The sequence below is a fragment of the Xenopus laevis genome, chromosome 8S (genome assembly GCF_017654675.1).
Source record: "Xenopus laevis strain J_2021 chromosome 8S, Xenopus_laevis_v10.1, whole genome shotgun sequence".
NCBI classification, from domain to species: domain Eukaryota; kingdom Metazoa; phylum Chordata; class Amphibia; order Anura; family Pipidae; genus Xenopus; species Xenopus laevis.
The window spans coordinates 100,745,705-100,771,856 of record NC_054386.1 but is presented as its reverse complement, the minus strand read 5'-3'; the positions used below and the strand labels follow the sequence as shown (position 1 = coordinate 100,771,856).

Below are 26,152 nucleotides of genomic sequence, written 5' to 3'. Positions count from 1 at the left end.
GCCTGGCGCAACTACGAATCTTAGTGAATTTTCCCCATTGTGTTTTTTTCTTACCATGCTCTACTGGTCCCTTTTAAAAATGTTGGTAAAGAAATAATATTTAATGGATGTTTGTGGGATTCCCCGTGGAGGAGTCCGGCGATGAGGTTAGTACCCCACTACCCTATTGTGTATTTCTGCATTTGATCTTCCTGTTTCAATTATAAAAGTTTCTTAATTTTTGTTCTGATAAAATTCTGTAAAATAAAACAGGAAGTTTAGTTGAAATAAACCTGAGGTTTGCGGGACACTCAGACACTTCTCAAGCTGCGTTGGATGAAGGTGACATGGCAGCCGTGATATTGCTTATTCTTATCTGTAAGTTCCATTTGCTTTATTCTGCCTTTTTTTTTTTTATATTGATATTGTGGCATCGCTACCACTGTGACATCACTTAAACTGTTGTGATTTTTTGATCAGTTAATAATAATTTCTTTGCCTTTATTTTTTCACAGGTACTCTGGAAATATCAGGTGAGCATGTGTGCCTTGTAGCTGAGTTGGAATATGAGAAGGCAAGAGCTCACAGTTCATTTCGGTAAAACATTAAAAAAGGACAATAGTCCTGAAAACCTATAAAAGAACCTGAAAACAATATTGAGAAGAAAAAAACAATACGTATCCCTTCACCCTAGTTGTTACCCATTTATGGGCTTGGTTCTCTTAACACTCACAACTCAACTGGCAACTCACTCAGCCTTCAGCTACTGCCATACAGTACAACAAACTGCATAGGTATAGGATCTGTTATCCGGAAACCCGTTATCCAGAAAGCTCCAATTTACTGGAATGTCATCTCAGATAGACTCCATTTTATCCAAATAATCCAAATTTTAAAAATGAATTTCCTTTTTCTCTGTAATAATAAAAAAGTAGCTTGTACTTGATCCAAGTACTAAGATATAATGAATCCTTGTTGAAAGCAAAACCAGCCTATTGGCTTTATTTGTTTACATGATTTTCAAGTAGACTTGAGAATTACAGAAAAATCCATTATCCAGAAAACCCCAGATTCAGAGTATTCTGGATAATGGGTCCCATACCTGTATTATATTGTCAGACTATACTTACTAATAATCACTGAGCTCCATATTCATGTTAATGGAAAAAGTTGGCCAGCCACATTCTATATTGTTTTTAAACTGAGTAATTCAATATATCCACCTCTTCCAAAATGTTCTGCATTACCACTGACTCCCAGGTCTCTGATATTATATATTGTTTGATAATCTGTGCAGTTGGTCTAATGTAGATCATTTTATTTCAGTCCATTGCTTTTAATTTCAACAGTTTTTTATGTGTAAAGGACACGGATGTAATAATAATACTTTTAATGATAAATTCTATATATTTATAATCACGTACATATTTTATCTCAGACTTTCATAAATAAACATCATAAGGCGACTAACCATTTTAATCAAGACATTAGCTCCGAATGTTCCTGATTTAGTTGAGGTTTGGAGTGAATCTAGCATAATGGAGCATAGCCGCAATAGTGGCCACTAGGTTAATATATTGTTATTCTGCAGGTACAACGGTTTTCCAGAGGCTTGTGGTTTCCTTCACACCAAATTGGGACAAAATATTGGTGGGTGACCCAATAAAATTCACCTGTGTTGCGAACCCCGAAGAATGGGGTGAGACATATTTCTGGAAAATGAATAACTTCAAGGTTGGAGAAGGACAGACTCTTATAATAAGGAGTGCTAGGCCAGTACACAGCGGAGGTTACAATTGCGAGACTGACACCGGTGGGATGAGTGACGTTGTCCAACTTGATGTCAGTTTCAGTGAGTTCCTCCATATCCATACACAGATACAACTCTGTAATATTCAAGTATCACTAATGTTAACCCAAACTTGTTTCCTCTCTTCTCTTTATTGTATCTTAGACTTTGTCATCCTACAGGTTCCCTCTTCTGTTCATGAAGGCGACTCCTTGTCTCTCAGATGTCACTGTAAGCCTGAAATTGAGGGAAATAGGACAATATTTTATAAAAACGGTGAAATAATAAAATCCTCAGCACGGGACTCTGTTTTAGACCTGGGAATAGCGGATGAAAATGATGCCGGTCTTTACGAATGCAAAAAAAGTATATATTTTTCGGGGGAGGCAGAGGTTTTTGTCACAGGTAAGACTGGACATCTAATCATTCCTGCAAGAAAAGTATTATTATTATTAATGCATAATGAGGGGTAATGCTAGGTGTCTCTTCCTTTTTAGATGAGCCGACAACTGCTCTTAATTACAGATGGTACAGTTAATAGTACCCTGTCTTTATTTAGCCTGCCATTTTTTGTGGTTATTATACATAAAACTGACATTGTTTACTGTAATATGTGTATAGAATTGGAACTATGTTTATCCTGCCATGTGTTCTCGGGTATTATACATGGAATTGGCCCTGTATTTATCTGCTGTGTGTTCTGGGGTATTATACATGGAATTGGCACTGTATTTATCTGCTGTGTGTTCTGGGGTATTATACATGGAATTGGCACTGTATTTATCCTGCTGTGTGTTCTGGGGTATTATACATGGAATTGACACTGTATTTATCTACTGTGTGTTCTGGGGTATTATACATGGAATTGGCACTGTATTTATCTGCTGTGTGTTCTGGGGTATTATACATGGAATTGGCCCTGTATTTATCCTGCTGTGTGTTCTGGGGTATTATACATGGAATTGGCCCTGTATTTATCTGCTGTGTGTTCTGGGGTATTATACATGGAATTGGCCCTGTATTTATCTGCTGTGTGTTCTGGGGTATTATACATGGAATTAGCCCTGTATTTATCTGCTGTGTGTTCTGGGTATTATACATGGAATTGGCCCTGTATTTATCTGCTGTGTGTTCTGGGGTATTATACATGGAATTGACACTGTATTTATCTGCTGTGTGTTCTGGGGTATTATACATGGAATTGGCACTGTATTTATCTGCTGTGTGTTCTGGGGTATTATACATGGAATTGGCCCTGTATTTATCTGCTGTGTGTTCTGGGTATTATACATGGAATTGGCCCTGTATTTATCTGCTGTGTGTTCTGGGGTATTATACATGGAATTGACACTGTATTTATCTGCTGTGTGTTCTGGGGTATTATACACTGAATTGGCACTGTATTTATCTGCTGTGTGTTCTGGGTATTATACATGGAATTGGCCCTGTATTTATCTGCTGTGTGTTCTGAGGTATTATACATGGAATTGGCTCTGTATTTATCCTGCTGTGTGTTCTGGGGTATTATACATGGAATTAGCTCTGTATTTATCCTGCTGTGTGTTCTGGGGTATTATACATGGAATTGGCACTGTATTTATCTGCTGTGTGTTCTGGGGTATTATACATGGAATTGGCCCTGTATTTATCTGCTGTGTGTTCTGGGGTATTATACATGGAATTGGCCCTGTATTTATCTGCTGTGTGTTCTGGGGTATTATACATGGAATTGGCACTGTATTTATCTGCTGTGTGTTCTGGGGTATTATACATGGAATTGGCCCTGTATTTATCTGCTGTGTGTTCTGGGTATTATACATGGAATTGGCCCTGTATTTATCTGCTGTGTGTTCTGGGTATTATACATGGAATTGGCACTGTATTTATCTGCTGTGTGTTCTGGGGTATTATACATGGAATTGACACTGTATTTATCTGCTGTGTGTTCTGGGGTATTATACATGGAATTGGCACTGTATTTATCTGCTGTGTGTTCTGGGGTATTATACATGGAACTGGCACTGTATTTATCCTGCCATGTGTTCTGGGGTATTATACATGGAATTGGCACTGTATTTATCTGCTGTGTGTTCTGGGGTATTATACATGGAATTGGCCCTGTATTTATCTGCTGTGGGTTCTGGGGTATTATACATGGAATTGGCACTGTATTTATCCTGCCATGTGTTCTGGGGTATTATACCCCTCCAAGGGTTCCTCTGCTTTGCCTTCTGCTACCCCCATCCCCAGGGCAAATCCCCCTCTGTTTCCCCTTACCCACCCCCACGTGTACCTTCTTTGCACACATTTGGTACCTTTGCGGGGGGAGTCCAGGAAGGAAGCGGCTCTACTAGTCGCAAAGGAGCAGATCTGGGCTGGCAGGGCCCACGTGTCCCCCTGGCCCAGTATGACCCAGTTGGTGCAAGTCAAATTACCTTTTCATTACAGCATTGTGGAGACTCAGAATTAAATTTGCTGGATTTGTATTACTCAAGATTTATGAGGGGAAAACTGAAGTGCAGTAATGTTGTCAACTCTCAGTAGTTTGATCTGCAAATTGTTTGCATTTTCTAGACTGAAATGTTGGGATAACCATGTTATGAAAGAAAATATATACAGGTGTTTTGCTGTTATTGTATTGTGTTATTACAGAGCTCTTCACTGTCCCACAAATAAAAATTAACCCTCATCCAGTGATAGAAGGAGATCACATGACCATAACATGTGACACAAAGCTCAGCCCACACAGAGAGACTACAGAGCTACAGTTTGCTTTCTACAGAAATGGGCACAATGTGCAGGGATTCAGCTCATCCAACCAATATGGAGTCCCCTCAGCTCAGCTGGAGGATTCTGGGAATTATACCTGTGAGGTACAAACTCCATCCGGCAGTGTGAGGAAGAGGAGCAGAAGGTCATATATTTGGGTACAGGGTAAGCAAAGCAATATCCCATGCTGTGAATGTCAGACTTCCCTAACACAACAAATATCAGATTAAAGAACCATGGACTTCAAATGTGGTTTTTCTTGTCCCCCTCTTCTGTAAATGATAATCAGATGATAAGAGCTGACAAAGTGGTTTATAGTTATCTTTTAAATATCAATATATATTAATATATAGGCTACATACGTTGGTCAGAGGTTTCTGATCTGGGGAGCTGACATAGAACAGTGGCAGAGGGTACAAAGCTTTAGTTCAGTTAGGGTAAGATTTGGGAAATCCACCTGCTCTCCAGGAAACACCTGAAAGCCCAGTTCAAATTTGTGTTGAGGTAAAATCCTATTGGCTGTCCTGAATATTCTTGGAACTACGGTTGACTGATACACATGTTTTCCTACATCTGTAAACATGTTATTAGCTTGCAGGGACCTGACCAAAAGTTACACCTTCAACTTTTGTCTTGAACTGAAAAAGTTCAGTAATTGCTGACTTATATTAATATAATATGCAGAACACAGGTTCGCTGGACTCAAAAACTTACTAGTGCATTTGTTCATTGTATATATATTTCCCTTTCTCACTTCTAAATGGAACGGTCGTTTGCTTTAACCACCTCATAAGAACAGTTAACATGACTCATATTTTCTACATTCAGTTCACTCCCACTAATGTTATTGTTTTTTTTTCTTAAAGGAATCAGAAACACTGTATTTAACAGTATTACTCTAGGTAACTTTTTACTTATTGTACCCTATGTTCACACTGTTCATGTTTCAAATATATGATTATCATCATTTATTTATATAGCGCCAACAAATTACATAGTGCTTTACATTCGTTTATAATAAACAGGGAACAAATGGTGAATAACAAACAGGGTTTACAGAGTAAAATAGGATGAGAGGGGCCACTCAGGAGAGTTTACAAACTAAAGGTTATGGTACAAGACATAAGACATATGGATTTTAGAAACAAATTTGTGATTTATGATACAGCTGACCAATGACTGATTAATTAATATACCTTGAATACGCTTCCCTAAACAGGTGGGTCTTTAGGGAGCGCTTGAAAGTTTGAAAGGAAGGAGAAAGTCTGACAGCTCGAGTTCGAAAGTTCCAGAGAAAAGCAGAAGTCTGAGTAAAGTCTTGTAAAAGAGAATGGGCTTCTTGGTTTATGTGATGAGAGGAGGAGAGAGGTGTTGGTCAGAGGCAGATTGAAGGTTGAGTGAAGGATTGTATTTTGAGATCAGAGATGTAATATAGGGAGGAACTTCATTGGTAAGGGCTTGAATGTAAGTGTGAGTAGTTTGAATTTGATTCTAGATGAGATTCTGAGCCAGTGAAGTTATATGTATGGGGAGCAGCTGATGTTGAGCGGTGAGATAGATAAATGAGTCTAGCAGCAGAATTTAGAAAAGATTGGAGTTGTGGATGTTGTGGAGTTGTTGTTGGAATACCTGCAAGGAGTAGTAGTTTTCAAGACAGGAGAAGAGACTGGATAAGTGTTTTGGCTGTGTCCGAACTGAGATATGGTCATATAGTTAGTATAGGTATGGGTATATAGAATTTATGTGAAAGTAGGGAGGGGTGTGTGTATGGATGCTGGGTTTTCATTTGGAGGGGTTGAACTTGATGGACTTTGTCTTTTTTCAACCCAATTTAACTATGTAACTAACTATGTAACTATATGTGGGCAATGTTAAAAGAAGTAATGTTCTTCAGCTATTGATAGAGCTTGACTGTAGAAGTATAGAATGAACTTGAAGTGGATGAAGTTAGGATCAGTTTGTGACTTTCTCCGCTGTCATTCAGCTCATCTACTACATCTTCTAAGGTACAGAGTTAAACTAGTGTGTCAGGGTTGGGGTTTAGCTTGTCGACTGTGACGGTGGTAGAATGAGCAAAGGAGTCAAGAGTTGTTGAGAGAGCATTGATGTAGAGAGAAGCTGCCATATTCGGACAAGAGAGGTCGTTCATATGAGAGATTGGTTGTGCTGCTACTGTTGATAAGTGTTGAGGATGCAATGTGTTAAGGTTTCTGGGCGTATGAGTGAAGAGAGATGGTTGTGATAGCACTGGTGAAAATGTTATATAAAAGGAAAGTAGGTAATGGTCAGATAGGGGAAAGGGAGAGTTAGTAAAAAAATTAAACAAGATGTGTAGTCTGTTTTTATCAGAGGGAGGCAAATTGGTTGATGAGAGTAGTAAAAAAGCAGAGATTCGAAACTGTTATTTTTTTCTGTATACATAGCTTAGTAACTATTTAATGAAGATACATTTTTAATAGAATAGGGTGTGGGGCTTAAATGCTTTCATGATTTACTTCCCATTACCTTTACTAGAAATTTATTTTCTTACAGAAACCATAAACATTGCAAATACCAATGAGACCACAGGTAACCAACTACTGTGACAAGCTTCAAGACTTTAAAGGGATAATGTCATTATTTTTACGGTGAAGTTTTTAATAGTATATGACACTGGGTGCCTTGCAAATAATAAATTCTACCATTGTTTTTTCTCAAAGCAGTAAATGCATTTTTAAATATTTTAACAATGTTGTGTAGCCATTTCAAAGCATTACCCTGCCCGATCAAACCAGCCAACAAAGTACAAGGCAAGCTCTTTCAGGCAGGTGTTGCCTCAACTATTCCATCATTATCTCCCTGTTATGAAAATGTCACTTTTACTTCTGTTTTTCCAACTTCGGTGCCTGATATTTGCCACTAGAGCATTTTTAGCAATGCAAATTATTAATTTGATCTATACAATGCACCAAATAGATGACTGAAACCTGGTCCATCCAGCTTTGTGCTTGGGCATGATAGTCCATGAGTGGTTCTGCCAAGTCCTGTTGTTAGAGGTGCTACACCAGTCTTGAAGAACATGCAATAGCTAAGTAGAAAAATATCTTCCATAACAGAGGATACTGTGGCTTAGAATTAATTTCCTTATAAACATTTACTGAATTATTTTTTATTATAGCAACAAATCACCCATTTCCATTCATAAGGGTCATTGTGAGCTTGCTGTCCATTTGTCTCATTACTGCTGCCCTGGTCTTCTGTCACAGAGACAGAATATGTTTGCTGCTTTGCAGCCGTCATCGCAGAGCAGGTGAGTTTCTTTTGTATGTGATGTTCATTTGACCTTCACTCTTGAAGTTCTTTGAGGAATATAAGATAACTATGTCTGATGTGTTTAAGGCTCATTGGCTCTGGATATAGTTACTCTATGAACACAGAAACATAGAAACATAGTAACATAGTAATTTAGGTTAAAAAAAGACTAGGGATGCACCGAATCCACTTTTTTGGATTCGGCCGAACCCCTGAATCCATCACGAAGGATTCGACCATATACCAAACCGAATCCGAACCCTAATTTGCATATGCAATTAGGGGTGGGAAGGGGAAACATTTTTTACTTCCTTGTTTTCTGACAAAAAGTCACGCAATTTCTCTCCCCGCCCCTAATTTGCATATGCAAATTAGGATTCGGATTCGGTTCGGCCGGACAGAAGGATTCGGCCGAATCCGAATCCTGCTGAAAAAGACCGAATCCTGGCCGAATCCCGAACCAAATCCTGGATTCGGTGCATCCCTAAAAAAGACACACAATCATCAAGTTCAACCTTTGAAGTCTACATAAAACCTGTCTAACTGCTAGTTGATCCAGAGGAAGGCAAAAAAGACTCTTCAATTTGCCTCAGGAGGGGTAAAATTCCTTCCTGAATTCTAAATGACAATGGGACCAGTCCCTGGATCAACTTGTACTATGAGCTACAGTATCTTCCATAACCATGAATTCCCTAAAAAGTCGTCCAACCCTTTCTTAAATGTGTCAGCCAAAACAACTCAGGGAGAAAATTCCACATCTTCACATGGCATAAGCAATCATTTAGCAGTAATAGATCATAGCAGCATTTCTCAATGCCAGGCAGCTGCTGTAAAGCATTACAATATTCCTGTAATATATAAAACTCAAGGTAGAAGTACAAAATATACCAACATATACCAACTCAAACAAGCAGTTTAATTTTTGGCACCTGTGTACTAGAGGTATATAGAAAAATGTGAGAAGATTCATAGGTAGGCAATTTTGTTATGGAAAATATTACAATCATTTTTTTCAACTTAGAATAAAGACACCTATAAATACCCTAACAGCCTTATATTACGTACATTAGTAGATCAAAGGCCAATGCAAAGATTTATCTAAAAAGATTTTAATGCTAAATGCTTAGGAGAAGTCCCGAAGATATCCTGGGTTTCGTGCAGTAATCCAAAGAGTTTGTGGTTTTTGGTAAAAAATCGGAGTTTGCAGGAGTCAAATCTGAAAAATTCGTACAATAAGATGCTAATTTACTTATGGGCAAATATCGAGGGTTAATTAACCCGCGATATTCGACTGCTGAATGGAAATCCTTCGACTTCGAATATCGAAGTCGAAGGATTTACCCCAATTCGATCAAACGATTTTTCTTCGACCCCAAAAAAGCTTAAAAAGCCTATGGGGACCTTCCCCATAGGCTAACATTGACTTCGGTAGGTTTTAGGTGGCGAAGTAGGGGGTCGAAGTTTTTTTTTTAAAGAGACAGTACTTTGACTATCAAATGGTCGAATAGTTGAACGATTTTTAGTTCGAATCGTTCGATTCGTAGTCAAAGTCGTAGCCGAAGGTTGAAGTAGCCAAAAAAAAACATTCAAAATTCGAAGTTTTTTTTCTTCTATTCCTTCACTCGAGCTAAGTAAATGGGCCCCTTAGAATTTTTCATGATTTTTTTCGAGTTTTTTCCCACACGAGAAATTTTCAGAAAAATGTATTGATTAATAAGGGGAAAGAAACTGTGCCGATTTGGTTGGAGTAGTTTTCCGAAAAATAATGAGATATTTTCGGATTTTGATAAATAACCCCCTAAATGTATGAAATCAAGATTCCAAATAATTTCAATTGGAATTATCAATGTTATACTGGGTAAGGGTTATGCTATATTGCCATTACATTGTAATATGAATCTGGTCATGCGGATCTGTAGAATCCACAGGTTGTAATTTTATTCTATTGTTTTTGTTTTCAGTCTCTGAGTCTTCAAATACAGGAAATGTAAGTATTATAAATAACTGGTTATTCAGTATTATATGACTGGGAATGTAAAAGATCTAGTTCCGAGAAGCTGGTGGATCCATAAAGATGAATAGAAATGGGTGGCGAGTAATATAAAATGGGCTGAGATTTTGTACATTGAGTTGTAGTTGGGACAACATTGACTAATTGATAAATGAAAGGTCTTTCCAGGGTCTCTCATGGGTCTCTCATGAATGAACAGCGACTCATTTGCAAACTTGTAGTCACTCAACTGCACTATGTGTGTCATTTTAATCCAGGACGAATATGAGTTATACTACAATCTGAATCACTAAAAGGTACAATGACCAGATGACCCATCAGCCACGGAGAACTGCCAATTTGTGAGGACATCGTTGAGATAGTTGGGCACCACACGTGATCTGTATCATCATCGACTGGGAAACTCAGTCTGATGTTACTGTTACAAGTGACTGTTCCATATATAGAGTTTTTGGTTGTCAGTAAAAGTAAATATTTGACTCATAAACAAATAACATGTTATTCTGTAATAATATGGCACCCTTAGTATTTCTTTCATTTTTGGCAAATATTCTTTTGAATAAAACATTCTTAATTATAAATGTAATTTTTCCAAGAATTGTAGCACTTTTGCTTGTTGGTTATGTCATATTGTGTTTTATTAATTTTAACTGGGCCTTATGTAATAAATCCTGGAATATTGTAGCCTTACTAGTGCCTTAACATTACTTTAAAGGGGAACAAACCCCTAAAAAAGAATGTGGCTAAAAATATCATATTTTATATACTGAACTTATTGCACTGACCTAAAATGTCAGCTTGTCAATAGCAACAATGATTTAGGACTTCAAACTTGTCACAGGGGGTGACACTAAGGTTAGGGGTCATCACAAATTATCCAGCAGAAAATGAGGTTGGCCTATAGTATAAGAGTAGAGGTATAGTAGGGAGAGATGGTGCCTATAGTAACAGTGGATAATAGTCTCTGGGAAGGGAGTGTGACTGTGGGATAGCAGGTATAGTAGGGAGAGATGGTGTCTATAGTAACAGTGGATAATAGTCTCTGGGAAGGGAGTGTGACTGTGGGATAGCAGGTATAGTAGGGAGAGATGGTGCCTATAGTAACAGTGGATAATAGTCTCTGGGAAGGGAGTGTGACTGTGGGATAGCAGGTATAGTAGGGAGAGATGGTGCCTATAGTAACAGTGGATAATAGTCTCTGGGAAGGGAGTATGACTGTGGGATAGCAGGTATAGTAGGGAGAGATGGTGTCTATAGTAACAGTGGATAATAGTCTCTGGGAAGGGAGTGTGACTGTGGGATAGCAGGTATAGTAGGGAGAGATGGTGTCTATAGTAACAGTGGATAATAGTCTCTGGGAAGGGAGTGTGACTGTGGGATAGCAGGTATAGTAGGGAGAGATGGTATCTATAGTAACAGTGGATAATAGTCCTCTGGGAAGGGAGTGTGACTGTGGGATAGCAGGTATAGTAGGGAGAGATGGTGCCTATAGTAACAGTGGATAATAGTCTCTGGGAAGGGAGTGTGACTGTGGGATAGCAGGTATAGTAGGGAGAGATGGTGCCTATAGTAACAGTGGATAATAGTCTCTGGGAAGGGAGTGTGACTGTGGGATAGCAGGTATAGTAGGGAGAGATGGTGTCTATAGTAACAGTGGATAATAGTCTCTGGGAAGGGAGTGTGACTGTGGGATATCAGGTATAGTAGGGAGAGATGTGTCTATAGTAACAGTGGATAATAGTCTCTGGGAAGGGAGTGTGACTGTGGGATAGCAGGTATAGTAGGGAGAGATGTGTCTATAGTAACAGTGGATAATAGTCTCTGGGAAGGGAGTGTGACTGTGGGATAGCAGGTCAATACATTTGTGAAATTGCTGCAAACATTTTTTCACCGTTTTGCGAATTTCGCAGGAAATTTGTGAATTTTTCCGCAAAGCGAAATGGGACAGATTCGCCCATCGCTACTCCTAACAGCTAGTTTATCAATATAAACGTATTTTATCAAGGCGGATCAGTATTTCCAAAAATTTATGTGGTGGACCCCACCGTGCAATAAAGCAAATGATAGCGATGAGTCTAATCTCCTTGTGTCATTGGATGTTCCCTAGTTCCATGTGTCTTTATGTTGTGAAAGATCAAACACACGGTCCAGATACAAATTAGGAAAGACAATATCAGTCTCAGGAGATTTAACCGCAGAATAACTTGGTGTTTGCCTAGAAACAAGAGGAATAAAGTTAATATGCAATCTCAAGGGCTGAGCCAAATATTTTTGGCAAGTCAAATCAAAACTTCTTAAAGGATCGCTAAACCTCTAAAATAAGTAAATGTAAAATTGACGAGGGGGCTATTCTAAGCACTTTTGTCATTTACATTCATTATTTATTTTGTTTTTATTCCAAGATATTAAGGGATACATGTGCTGTTAATATGAATGAATTGTGTTACAACAGCGCCACCTGCTGGTCAGTTTCCCACCAGTCTGACCAGCAAGTAGTCAAGGAAGTTGTCAGGAGAAAGAAAGAGGCTGATGTTCTTCTGCTTAGGAAAGATGTGAGAAAGGTTTCTAATTTTATTCCTAAGCAGAAGAACATCAGCCTCTTTCTTTCTTTGTTTTGTGTTTGTATCATTATCTCTTTTTTATAGAAATAAGATGATCAATCTTTTCAACTATATCAGTATCCCATGATGCAAAGCAGAATCAATTACCCTTTTTAAGATATTTGAGGTTAATTTTAAAGGGATACTGTCATCGGAAAACATGTTTTTTTTCAAAACGCATCAGTTAATAGTGCTGCTCCGGCAGAATTCTGCACTGAAATCCATTTCTCAAAACAGCAAACAGATTTTTTTATATTCAATTTTGAAATCTGATCTGGGCTAGACATATTGTCAATTTCCCAGCTGCCCCAAGTCATGTGACTTGTGCCTGCACTTTAGGAGAGAAATGCTTTCTGGCAGGCTGCTGTTTCTCCTACTCAATGTAACTGAATGTGTCTCAGTGGGACCTGGATTTTACTATTGAGTGTTGTTCTTAGATCTACCAGGCAGCTGTTATCTTGTGTTAGGGAGCTGCTATCTGGTTACCTTCCCATTGTTCTTTTGTTTGGCTGCTGGGGGGGAGGGAGGGGGTGATATCACTCCAACTTGCAGTACAGCAGTAAAGAGTGACTGAAGTTTATCAGAGCACAAGTCACATGACTTGGGGCAGCTGAGAAATTGACAATATGTCTAGCCCCATGTCAGATTTCAAAATTGAATATAAAAAAATCTGTTTGCTCTTTTGAGAAATGGATTTCAGTGCAGAATTCTGCTGGAGCAGCACTATTAACTGATTCATTTTGAAAAAAAATGTTTTTCCCATGACAGTATCCCTTTAAGACAAGAGGGAAAGAGATAATAGGCAGATCTTACTCTGTATCTGGATAATTGCCATGTTACTCCTCTTCCTCACAGTGTCGGTTGGAGTTTGTACCTCACAGATATAATTCCCAGAATCCTCCAGCTGAGCTGAGGGGACTCCATATTGGTTGGATGAACTGAATCCCTGCACATTGTGCTCATTTCTGTAGAAAGCAAACTGCAGCTCTGTAGTCTCTCTGTGTGGGCTGAGCTTTGTGTCACATGTTATGGTCATGTGATCTCCTTCTGTCACCTGATCTGGACTCACTTTTATTTGTGGGACAGTGAAGAGCTCTGTAATAACACAATACAATAACAGCAAAACACCTGAAATAACCAAATATTTTCTTTCATAACACGCTTGTCCCAACATTTCATGTTAATGTATTCTAGCTATATGTTTTCCTTTCTTACATGAAATAATGCATTTAAGGAATATTAAAATAGGCAACATTTCCCCTTCAAAGCTGAATAAATAGGAGTTGTGATAAACATATTGTTATTAATTACATTGCACCCTACATGTAAATATAGACAAACAAATGAATGCCTGGATCCACTTTGTGCTAACAAGCATATACGTGGAGATTTTGGGTATTAGTGCACTAAAGAGGGCATGTTCTGAAATGACTAGAAATAGTAACAATGCTTCTGTATGAGCAAAATTAGAACAAATCATTAATCTGCTAAGAAGTCATCTGCATGAACAAACTCATGTCTTCCCCCAGCTGCAGCTTGTTAGATAAGGTGCAGCTTACTTAGAGGCTTCTTAGTGAATCACAATGTTTTGATTGTGCTCCCAGGGATCAGGAACTAGAATGTGGCTTCATTTTTACATTTTAGAATTCCGATCAAACACATCGTTGCTAAGACAAGACTATTATTAACTAAAAGATTGACACAGAAAGTGAGATATATAAAGAATAGAAATTCTTTGTCTCACTCTATTTAAAAAAAAATTCAGCCAAACTCCATAACCCACATCCCCTTAATTTACCAATAAATCAGATCAAAAAAGTCGGTGTGAGAAAAAGTAGCAACAAAATTGTGCAACTTTTTCAATTTGCCGAGTGAATTGTGCAACCTTTTTGATTGCACGCTTGGAAAACTTTACTTTTTCAGACGAAAACAGCCTGAAACGCTGTAAGAAAACAAGAAACATCTCCATATTGTAAAAGGGGCACCTGCTGTTGACTTTTTGATTTTTAGCTGGAGTATTTTTCACATTCAGATTTTTAACAACTTTGGAGCATAACAAATCACTTCCCTATAAATATTAGCGTTTTTTCCCCTTTGAAAAAAATGTAAAGTTTAATAAACAGTGTTGAGATTTGTTAATGTGGCATATTTTAAGACTGGACTTTACCTGAGACTGTGATGTCAAGTTCAGCGTAAATAGTCTGATACTGAGAATTATAATAAATATCTTTCCTACAGCCGTATGTACCAGATGCAGTAACATCCACTCTTCCTATCTGCAACTCAGAGACTGAGGACTGAATGATCTTATTAATAATTATTATCACTGTAAAATGCTGTATTTCTTGTATTATATCCAGGCCGACTGTGACACCTGACAGACAGGGAGTCTCCTTCATGGACAGCAGGGGGCGCTTGAAGGATGAGAAGATCTAAAAATAAAGGAAAATGTTATACAAGCTGTAATTGAAGTGTGTAGATGATGTTTAGATCTAAACTTTTTTACTCACTGGACTTAATATCCAGTGTAACCGAATCACTTCTCTCATTGGCACCGGCCTGGCACTGGTAATCCCCTCTGTCTGTCTCTCTGGCAGACTGAATGATAAGATCCTGTTGATACCTAGGCATCCGGGATCCATCCCAGTACCAGGAATATCTCAGGTTCTCTTGAGCAGTAGAAGTCACATTACAGGTCAGAGTTACAGATTCTCCTGAGAATATTGGGTTCCAGTTTGGAGAGGAAATCACAGGTCTCACAGCAGCTCCTACAGACACAGAGTTAAGGTTAATTTAATTTAATTCAGCAGTTAATGCTGAATAATAATATAAATGCAAGTTATACATTAAAGTGTGTTGGGAGTTTCCTTAAATGAGAAGGATCTTGGGGCTTTTGTAGATAACAAGTTGTCTAATTCTGGGCAGTGTCATTCTGTGGCTACTAAAGCAAATAAAGTTCTTGTATAAAAAAGGGCATTAACTCAAGGGATGAAACCTAATTGTGTCTCTTTATAGGTCCCTGGTGAGGCCTCATCTGGAGTATGGGGGCAGTTTTGGACTCCAGTCCTTAAGAGGGATATAAATGAGCTGGAGAGAGTGCAGAGACTAAGTGCAACTAAACTGGTTAGAGGGAGGGAAGAGTTAAATTATGAGGGGAGACTGACAAGGTTGGGGTTGTTTTCTCTGGGGGAAAAAAGGCACTTGTGAGGGGACATGATTAGACTTTACAAGTACATTAGAGGACATTATAGACAAATAGCAGGGGACCTTTTTACCCATAAAGAGAATCACGTACCAGAGGCCTCCCCTTCAGACTAGAGGAAAAGAAGTTTCATTTAAAGGAACAGAGTAGGGGGTTCATCACAGTGAGGACAGTGAGGTTGGGGAATGCACTGCCGGGTGATGATTCAGTTAATGACTATAAGAGGGACTTGGATGATTTCTTGGACAGACATAATACAAAGGCTATTGTGATACTAAACTCTATAGTTAGTATAGATATGGGGATATATCATTTATGTGACAGTAGGGAGGGGTGTGTGTATGGGGCTGGGTTTTCATTTGGAGGGGTTGGACTTGATGGACTTTTTTCATCAAGGTGTAACTATGTAATACAAATGTCTACAATAATATAAACAATGAATGTGTTGTTCAAACTTGTGCTGGATACGACAGACTTTAAGTTGACACTAACGCTGTTATGGAAGCTGGGTGCATTGGCAAACCATAAGTGATAAAATCCCCAATTCAAAAGTGCACTCAGCTTTCACCAAATGGATGCAAATTTGAGTTCATATTGTTGCATTGCAAACAAGTTGCAGCTCATACTACTTAGCAAGGATACGTGTATTAGGAGGATACGTGTATTATTATTAGTTGTAATATTGGTGTGTAGGTGCATCTCAGCTTATTTTGCCTGGTCATGTGATTTCAGAAAGAGCCAGCACTTTAGGATGGAACTGCTTTCTGGCAGCCTGTTGTTTCTCCTACTCAATGTAACTGAATGTGTCTCAGTGGGACCTGGATTTTACTATTGAGTGCTGTACTTAGATCTACCAGGCAGCTGTTATCTTGTGTTAGGGAGCTGCTATCTGGTTATGGGCTACTGGGGGGAAGAGAGGGGGTGATATCACTTCAACTTGCAGTACAGCAGTAAAGAGTGACTGTCATTTATCAGAGCACAAGTCAAATGACTGGGGGCACTTGGGAAACTGACAATCTGTCTAACCCCATGTCATATTTCAAAATTAAATATAAAAAATCAGTTTTCTCTTTTGACAGCACTATTAACTAATGCCTTTTGAAGAAAAACATTTTTGCCATGACAGTATCCCTTTAAGTAAAATCTTACCTGATGTTTCAATGAAAAGTGCTGCAAACAGGAGATAATTCCCTGTTAATAAAAGTAGTTTTTTTATATAAATAAAGAGATACCAGTGTAAAAAGTCAGAATAAAATAAGATACAGTGTTCAGGGTAACCATAAATCTAATTTAATAGCTTCATGTTTATATCTCCAACATCAGCCCTGAAACTACTGTCTGGCAAAGGCTTGACGGCAGTTATTACTCCTATAAATGCTATTAGCACTATCGAAAATAAATAGAAAAGAGTTTTCCACTAAGGTAAAGCAAACTGGAGAGCCAGACTCTAAAATATATATATTATGGTAGTTCTTTGATAACCTCATATCACCCATTAGACAATCCGAACCATAACAAGATGAATGTCCTTTATGAAATGCCTAATAACCCAAAATAACTCAATTAGGTCTGATGATGAACAGGTCGTTGAACCTTCTGATAAGGTCTGACATGATATATTGTGTATAGATGATACTAAACTCCGTGCAGTGTTGGACTGGCCCACTGGGATACCAGAAAAACTCCCAATGGGACCAGATGTCAGAGCCTTCTTACTTCTAACCATTTTCCCTATTTCATGGTTATTCCCAATTTCTTTATGAGAAAAAAAGAAGAGGCTTAAAGGGATACAGTCATGGGAAAAATTTTTTTTAAAAATGAATCAGTTAATAGTGCTGCTCCAGCAGAATTCTGCACTGAAATCCATTTCTCAAAAGAGCAAACAGATTTTTTTTTATATTCAATTTTGAAATCTGACATGGGGCTACACATATTGTCAATTTCCCAGCTGCCCCAAGTCATGTGACTTGTGCTCTGATAAACTTCAATCACTCTTTACTGCTGTACTGCAAATTGAAGTGATATCACCCCCTCCCTTTTCCCCCCCAGCAGCCTAACAACAGAACAATGGGAAGGTAACCAGATAGCAGCTCCCTAACACAAGATAACAGCTGCCTGGTAGATCTAAGAATAACACTCAATAGTAAAATCCAGGTCCCACTGAGACACATTCAGTTACATTGAGAAGGAAAAACAGCAGCCTGCCAGAAAGCATTTCTCTCCTAAAGTGCAGGCACAAGTCACATGACCAGGGGCAGCTGGGAAATTGACAATATGTCTAGCCCCATGTCAGATTTCAAAATTGAATATAAAAAAAATCTGTTTGCTCTTTTGAGAAATGGATTTCAGTGCAGAATTCTGCTGGAGCAGCACTATTAACTGATTCATTTTGAAAAAAAACATGTTTTCCGATGACAGGATCCCTTTAATAATAGAAGAATAGAGTATAATCAGAAAATATAAGAAAAAGAAACAATAAGACTAGGAGAATAAAGAGGTTTAATGAGGAGAGGAGGAGAAGAATCATTTAGGAAGTGGGTCTATGGTTTTTTAAGGTTTTCTGGTGGGCCCCTGGCATCCTTCTGACACTGATCATACAGAGAAGAATCCGTTGGAATGGGTGGGGGTCATAACAATTTCTTGGAGAAATGCATCAAGCCTAACATGATATCCATGACATTTGTTATATTAATATCAGATTATACGAGTCTGCATAACATTAAATACGTTCTTGCATATAGGTTAGTCAGTTGGCATTATTTGTGCAGTTATAATGCTACAAGCAAGTTAGGGGATTGTGTTCAAGATGATCATGTGGGAAGAAGCAAGGAAAAGAAATCAGAAAACTTTAGAAATAGTAGGAAAAATGAGAAACATAAAAGCAGCAATCATAACATGACACAGTGATTAGAGTAAACTAAACCAGACTGATGAGCTTTGGTTGAGCAAAAGTATTTAGGGAGATGACTAATAGAGCTAATATTGCTCCTAGCCATGTCCAAAAAGAATTGGGGTGCTGATGGGAGAGGCCGTGTTTCCCATGAAGAACATGGGGGTCATTTATAAACTTCACGCAGGGCAGATTCGCCAAGTGAATATATTTGCCCTGCGCATGGTTCTATTTATAAAGCTGAATAAGAGGCTGCAAACAGAATTGCGATTTTTTTTCCACAATGTGAATGTCTATAGGAGCTTTTTAAATATGTCACCATTCGCAAATTGCGAATATTTATGCGCACACTCTGCGACTCAATTACGCCACAACTTTGGTGGTGGATAAAATATTCGCAAAACAGTTTTGCAAACTGCGAATTTAAGTTACTGTCAACGCTATTTTCACGCACAAAAGCTCGCACATTGGGTGCGCTTGCGCAAACTCCCTTCTCATTTGCGCAAATTTATTCACACTGAATTCGCAAAAACCGGAAAGACGGGCAGAGCAGTGCAATATATTAGCGTTCAAGAAAAAACATGCGCGATACAACCATTTGCGAAAAATCTGCGCTGTGCAAACTTTATAAGTGACCCCCCATATCTTTAGAAATTGTGGTATTTTGTTTCGGATTAATGCTAGATTTTCCTCAAAACACTTGTTATTTTCAATTCTCTGGTTAATCTTCTCCCATTTATTAATGTTTGTGTCCTTTAATTACCACCTCTTAAAGTTGAGTATATCAAGTTGAATAGGGTCAATGTGTTCCAAAAGGCTCTTGCTTCTTCCCATAGGGGTTTTATCAGTAACAAAACAGATGTAATAGGGTGTCTAGTGTTGCCCTTCCTCTCTAGCAGGTTTGAGGGGTGGTAGGAAACATTATGTGTAGTCTAGCAGGAGTGAGGTACCAAAACATTAGTATTTTATATATATAGTTTCCCTTTAACACAGGTAACACCTCTCTTGGTGTTTTTCCCAAATAAGCGACCAATATATTTCTTGCATTGAGATATGATTAACCTCCCCAACAAAAAATGATATTCTACTTACAGATTATTGCCGTGGGTATTTCGGACATTGTACCTTCGCACGGCGATGATCAGTGAGTGTCAGTTTCCTGTGGTGAAGGGCTCAGTCCGTGTCAAGATAATATTTCAAAAATAGAATTTTGTGCACAGGAAACTGTCAGACACAGCGCTCACCTCACTGATATGTGGGCAGTTATTAACTGGCACCTAACGCTAGATGTGCATTTGAATACAAAGATTAACAATGGTAACACCAAGGTCCGATTTACAAGACAATGTGGAACAAGTGAAGCTACAAGTGCTGGCAGGGCCGCAATTAGAAATCACGGGGCCCCGTACAACAAAATTTTTGGGGCCCCCTGGGCCCCGCCCACACTGACGACCAAGCTCCACCCCATATCCCGCCCACTCCACATCACAGTTAAAAGACCACACAGACATCAGCGCTAAAAAAGTAACCCCCCCCACACAAGTTGTAAAAAGCTATTGATGCTATTTATAAAAAATTGGGGCCCCAAAAAATAAAAATTAAATTATTTTTTTTTTTTAAACATTGGTGGCAGGGGTCCCCTTATAAGTTAAAAAAAACTTGGGGCCCCAACAAAAAAAACATGTAAAAAAAACTAAAAAATAAACAAACATTGGTGGCAGGGGCCCCATTATGAGTTAAAAACAAATTGGGGCCCCAAAAAAAAATTTGAAAAAAATAATAATTTTTTTTTGAAAAAAAAAAAAAACATTGGCGGCAGGGGCCCCCTTATAAGTTAAAAAAAATTGGGGCCCCAAAAAAAAAATTTGAAAAAAAAAAACATTGGCGGCAGGGGCCCCCTTATAAGTTAAAAACAAATTGGGGCCCCAAAAAAAAATTTGAAAAAGAAATATTTTTTTTTTTTGAAAAAAAACAAAAAACAATGGCGGCAGGGGCCCCCTTATAAGTTAAAAACAAATTGGGGCCCCAAAAAAAAATTTGAAAAAAAAATAATTTTTTTTTGAAAAAAAAAAAAAAACTGGTGGCAGGGCCCCCCTTACAAGTTAAAAAAATTGGGGCCACCAAAAAGAAAATTAATTTTTTAAAAAAAAAAACAATGGTGGCAAGGGGCCCCTTACGAGTTAAAAAAAAAATTGGGGCGCCAAAAAAAAAGTTTTTAAAAAAAGATTGGTGGCAGGGACCTATAGAATATTAAAATAATACATTGGTGGCCAGGGGATTAAAAAAAAAAAACAAAAACACAAACTGGTGTTCAGTAGAATTGAACTCATGGCTTCAGTACTTCAACTTCGCCTCCTTTCGTGACTTCGGGTCTTTGCGCCGCTTCAGGACTTCGGCTTCGGCTGTTTTTGTGACTTCGGGTCTTTTCGGTGCATCGGCTTCGGCTTTTCGACACTTCCGCATTCGGCAACGCAAGAGGCAAGACGTACGGCTCGGGCGCTCGTAGGGGGGGCCCGGATCTTCAAAAAATGCAGCGCTGCCGGGGCCCCCCTTCATGCCCGGGCCCGGTACGCTTGTCCCCCCTGTCCCCCCCTGATGGCGGCCCTGAGTGCTGGTGAGGAACTGCTCCATTTACAACCCCATAACTATTTCCCCCACATAAAACTAGACTCAGAATTGTAACCTGTTTTCACTTGGAAATACTTACATCAAAAAAATAAATGGTTGGACTTATTGTAACTTAAAATTAGAGATGCACCGAATCCACTATTTTGGATTTGGCCAAACCCCCGAATTCTTCGCGAAAGATTCAGCCAAATACCGAACTGAATCCGAATCCTAATTTGCATATGTAAAGTAGGGGTGGGAAGGGGGAAACATTTTTTACTTCCTTGTTTTGGGACAAAACGTTGCACGATTTCCGTCCCTGCTCCTAATTTGTATATGCAAATTAGGATTCAGATTCAGTTCGGCTGAATCCTGCTGAAAAAGGCAGAATCCTGAACCAAATCCTGGATTCCCTACATCCCAAGCCTGGAATTCAAAAATAAGCACCTGCTTTGAAACCACTGGGAGCAACGTCCAACGGGTTTGGTGAGGAACATGTTGCTCTCAAGCCACTGGTTGGGGATTAGCTTTGGACTGGCAGGTAGGAGGCCCACCGAGGCTTCCACCACAAGTGGTCTGGGCTCTGGGTCCACCTGCCTCTGCTGGGAGTGCAACCTCCATACAGGTCCCCTGCCTCCGTCACAGACATCTTTCAATAAACACATGTCCCTGTGCTTACCTGTCCTGTAGTTGCAGTCAAAATGAGATTAGGGGGCAGCACAATTCAGCAGGAACAGTCCCTAAGTTTGCTTATAGTCTATACAGAGAGATCCCATGAAACTATGGCAGAATTGGTATTCCCTGTACTAAGCACAATTCAGCAGGAACAGTCCCCTAAATTTGCTTATAGTCTGTACAGAGAGATCCCATAAAACTATGGCAGCATAGGTATTCCCTGTACTAAGCACAATTCAGCAGGAACAGTCCCTAAGTTTGCTCATAGTCTGTACAGAGAGATCCCATAAAACTATGGCAGCATAGGTATTCCCTGTACTAAGCACAATTCAGCAGGAACAGCCCCTAAGTTTGCTCATAGTCTGTACAGAGAGATCCCATAAAACTATGGCAGTATAGGTATTCCCTGTACTAAGCACAATTCAGCAGGAACAGTCCCCTAAGTTTGCTCATAGTCTGTACAGAGAGATCCCATAAAACTATGGCAGTATAGGTATTCCCTGTACTAAGCACAATTCAGCAGGAACAGCCCCCTAAGTTTGTTCATAGTCTGTACAGAGAGATCCCATAAAACTATGGCAGCATAGGTATTCCCTGTATTAAGCACAATTCAGTAGGAACAGTCCCTAAATTTGCTCATAGTCTGTACAGAGAGATCCCATAAAACTATGGCAGCATAGGTATTCCCTGTATTAAGCACAATTCAGTAGGAACAGTCCCTAAATTTGCTCATAGTCTGTACAGAGAGATCCCATAAAACTATGGCAGCATAGGTATTCCCTGTACTAAGCACAATTCAGCAGGAACAGTCCCCTAAGTTTGCTCATAGTCTGTACAGAGAGATCCCATAAAACTATGGCAGCATAGGTATTCCCTGTACTAAGCACAATTCAGCAGGAACAGTCCCCTAAGCCCATAGGTAAAATAGTGGTTTCCAGTGGCTAATTCATCTGAGCAATGTGTTTGGGACGCAGCACCTATCAGATGGGCATATTTATTTAGCAAGATAAGAAGCTAAACTTCCTGAGTTACAAATAGCAAAAAGCTTGTGTCCAGCAGGTACTCGGACACACACAGACATAAAGGAAGAGGTGTAGGAGTCTGATTGAAGTCATTCCCCTTCACTACAAGCACCATGTCAGCTCTCATGTTCTTGCTCCTGATCTGTGAGTATAATGACTATAACTTGTTCTTCTTTATAATATCTCCGCACATTTAGCTACACATGGAGAGAAGAGATGGAGAGATGCACAAGGGGCCACAACGTGTGGTTCTATTTCCCTTGCAGTGACTTCTCTTTCCCTTATCTCAGCACATGCTACTCCATCGTACATTCTACACACTGAAGGTACAATTAAACATGGTGGGAATATACTTGTTCTGTCCTCACTACGTGTTACCCTGGGCTAGTGTGTTGCTTGACGTGCAGCTAAACTCCTTCCTTCATTAATCCACTGACACAGGTTATTGAGCTTCAGTTTTATTAACAAAGGGGAAGGTATAAAACTAGGGAAGATAGAAAATGACATCGCTTAGTAAGCTGTACAATATGTCATATCATCCATACCTCCCAACTGTCCCTTTTTCAGAGGGACAGTCCCTCTTTTGACAGCTCAACCCGCAGTCCCTCATTTGTACTGGAAAGTCCCTCTTTTCTTTGCACTGAACAGCCAGAAAAAGAAACAAAGTTTCTCACTTAATTGGCTTTTAGCAGAGAGCCCAGAACAGCTAACAGGTGCAAATAAGATACTTTGTAACAATTTTGAGACACAAAAACACAGTTTAGATAAGGAGAAATATTTTCAAACTTTCATAACCTGCCAAATTTTGTAAAACAAACATGGTAATTAGGGGGTGTGGCCACAGAAAGGGGTGTGGTCAAAAAATTGCTGCACTACAAAAACATTTTTTGTCCCTCTTTTTACTTCCAAAATGTTGGGAGGTATGTATAACAAATGCATGAAGTGTTTCCTGGGGCTCCTCCTCTTCCTGTGTCTCCACCCTCCACATTCATCATTCCTCTTCACTTTGATTTCATAATGGCGAGCTCTTAAATCAGATGTAATATCCTTCGTGCTCCCTCAGGTTTAATTGAGCCCCTTATATATAATTTTTAGCCCTCGGCGTGAGACCTACTAAGTAGTGTTGCTCCGTTGGCTAAGTACCCTGGCTATATTTTTGGATAAGTTGCTGCAACCCCTGGTACAAAACACCAAATCCTTTGTTAAAGATACCACACACCTACTCAACATTCTTAAAACATTATTATATATTATTCCCTGAGCATGATATAATATTGGCAAGTTTTGATGTAACCAGCCTATACACATCTATCTCACATGAGTCTGGCCTATGAGCTATAAGTTATCATTTGGACAAAACAGAGTGTACCCCAACACAGAAAGGCTTTCTATTGGATTTACTTCTACTGTATCAAAACAACTTCATGTTTGGTGATAGTTATTATATCCAACAGAGGGGCACTGCCATGGGCAGTAACGCAGCCCCAACTCTACATGGCACATCTAGAGCAGACCATGGTATATGCTAATTCACTTGTTCAGGAACATTGCATCCTGTATATACGCTATATAGATGACCTGATAGTCCTCTGGGATGGCACATTGGACATTCTAACTGAATTCCACACATTCCTTAATAATATGGAGGATACATTGAAATTCACAAGTACATGTCTTAGGGTCACTGTAAGCTTTCTTGATGTCCAACTTACTAGAGTGTGCACACGGCTAAAGACGGATCTGTTCAGGAAAGCTACTGATTACCCAGTGTACAAGGTTGAAACGTATAGTTAGCGATGACAATGACTTGCAAAAGGAGGCTGGAGAAATGACTTTATAGAGAGAGGATATCCCCGTGATATACTGGATATGAATCTACTTTCTTTTGCAAAAAGGGAGACATGGAATGCAGACAGATTAATGTTTGTAAGCAAATATACCACAGCCAGCAGATGTGTCGGCAATATTATTTGCTGCATTGGCACATATTACAGTCTCTAACAAACTCCCTCTAGTCTAAACAGTTGTTTTTACAAAACCCTAAGTTTGAAATTTTCCCATGCTTACATTGTACTCAGTGTAACTCTGTTACGAAAGGCAGTGTCTTTTATCACCCGCACCGGGGAAATAAATTCGAGATAAAAAAATATTACACATGCGAATCGTCCTTCTCGGTTTATCTGTTAAAATGCCCGTGTGGTTTACTTTATGTGGGTGAGACCACACAGAAGGTGCGTGACCGTATCTCTAAGCATAAGTCTACAATACACAGAGAACTGACTGCATTACCGGTTCCGGCACATTTCCATGTGGCACGACACTCTATCAGCCAACCTAAATTCCAAGTTATTGATTCTGTGTTAAACCTTTGAAAAGCATTTCCCACTTAATATGTTGCCTTTATGCTGGCAAAGTTTGCACGTCTAAAATTTAGGGGCAGATTTATTTAGGGTAGAAAAGTAAATCCAAATTCTAATTTTCTAATTTTTTTGGTGTCAAAATGTATACATTGAAATTTAAGAGAGTGTGCTGGTCTGGAAATGCTCCTGAAGTAGAAGAGACAACAAACTTCTCCACAGACTCCACAGACCAGTATTTGGCAACTGTCTAGACATGAATTCCACAAAGCAGTCTTGACACTCTCTCTTGTCTTCTCAATGTCTCTCAACATTATGCCTCTCCCTTTTCTTTCTAGGCTCCTCAGAGAGGGCAGCATCTCTTAAGAATACAGAATACTCAGAATAGCCAGAGTTCCTTTGGCAGAAAAATAAAAAAGATTAGTACTCACATACTTACCTTAGGCTCCGCTCATTTGCAGCCAGCCTGATCCATCTCGCCAGTATAGAGCAGCAACTAGGATCCTGCGTGCCACACTTGTAAGACTCTGGGCCGATGCAGATGACATCACGGCATCCACCTCAAGCTCACCACACACTCAACAATAGAACTTTTATACAGAAACATATTGCGCCATCTGCTGGCTCATTGTTACAAGTTGGTTGAAATTTTCAACAGGTTTATTACAGTCACATTGTAGTTTCCCAAACTACAGGGCATGGAAAATCTCAAGTGCTATTCAGTTTTATATGGAAGGCAGGGCAAATGCAGTTTCTGTAGTGTAGTGGTTATCGCGTTCGTCTAACAAGAGAAAGGTCCCTGGTTTGAAACTGGCCAGAAAAACTCTTGTGGAGCTCTTTAGTTACATTGATCTCCATCACAAGCAAATCTATAACAAGCTGCATGCAATCCTGGAGAAGGTACCTTGTAATTATAGAAGGCTCAAGATTTGGTATATGAAGAAATATACAAGAACCTAA

General features: G+C 39.2%; 1 long non-coding RNA gene and 1 pseudogene across 1 annotated transcript; one reads left to right on the top strand and one right to left on the bottom strand.

Moving 5' to 3' along the window:
* Positions 1 to 4,616: 4,616 nt before the first annotated feature.
* LOC121397589 lies at positions 4,617 to 10,501 on the top strand. The gene is made up of 6 exons (XR_005963773.1): positions 4,617 to 4,702; positions 5,404 to 5,439; positions 7,070 to 7,105; positions 7,695 to 7,826; positions 9,790 to 9,815; positions 10,097 to 10,501. It is a non-coding gene; the product is annotated as an uncharacterized LOC121397589 (long non-coding RNA).
* A 1,413-nt stretch (positions 10,502 to 11,914) lies between these two features.
* LOC108700611 lies at positions 11,915 to 15,232 on the bottom strand (annotated as a pseudogene).
* Between the last annotated feature and the right edge of the window lie 10,920 nt (positions 15,233 to 26,152).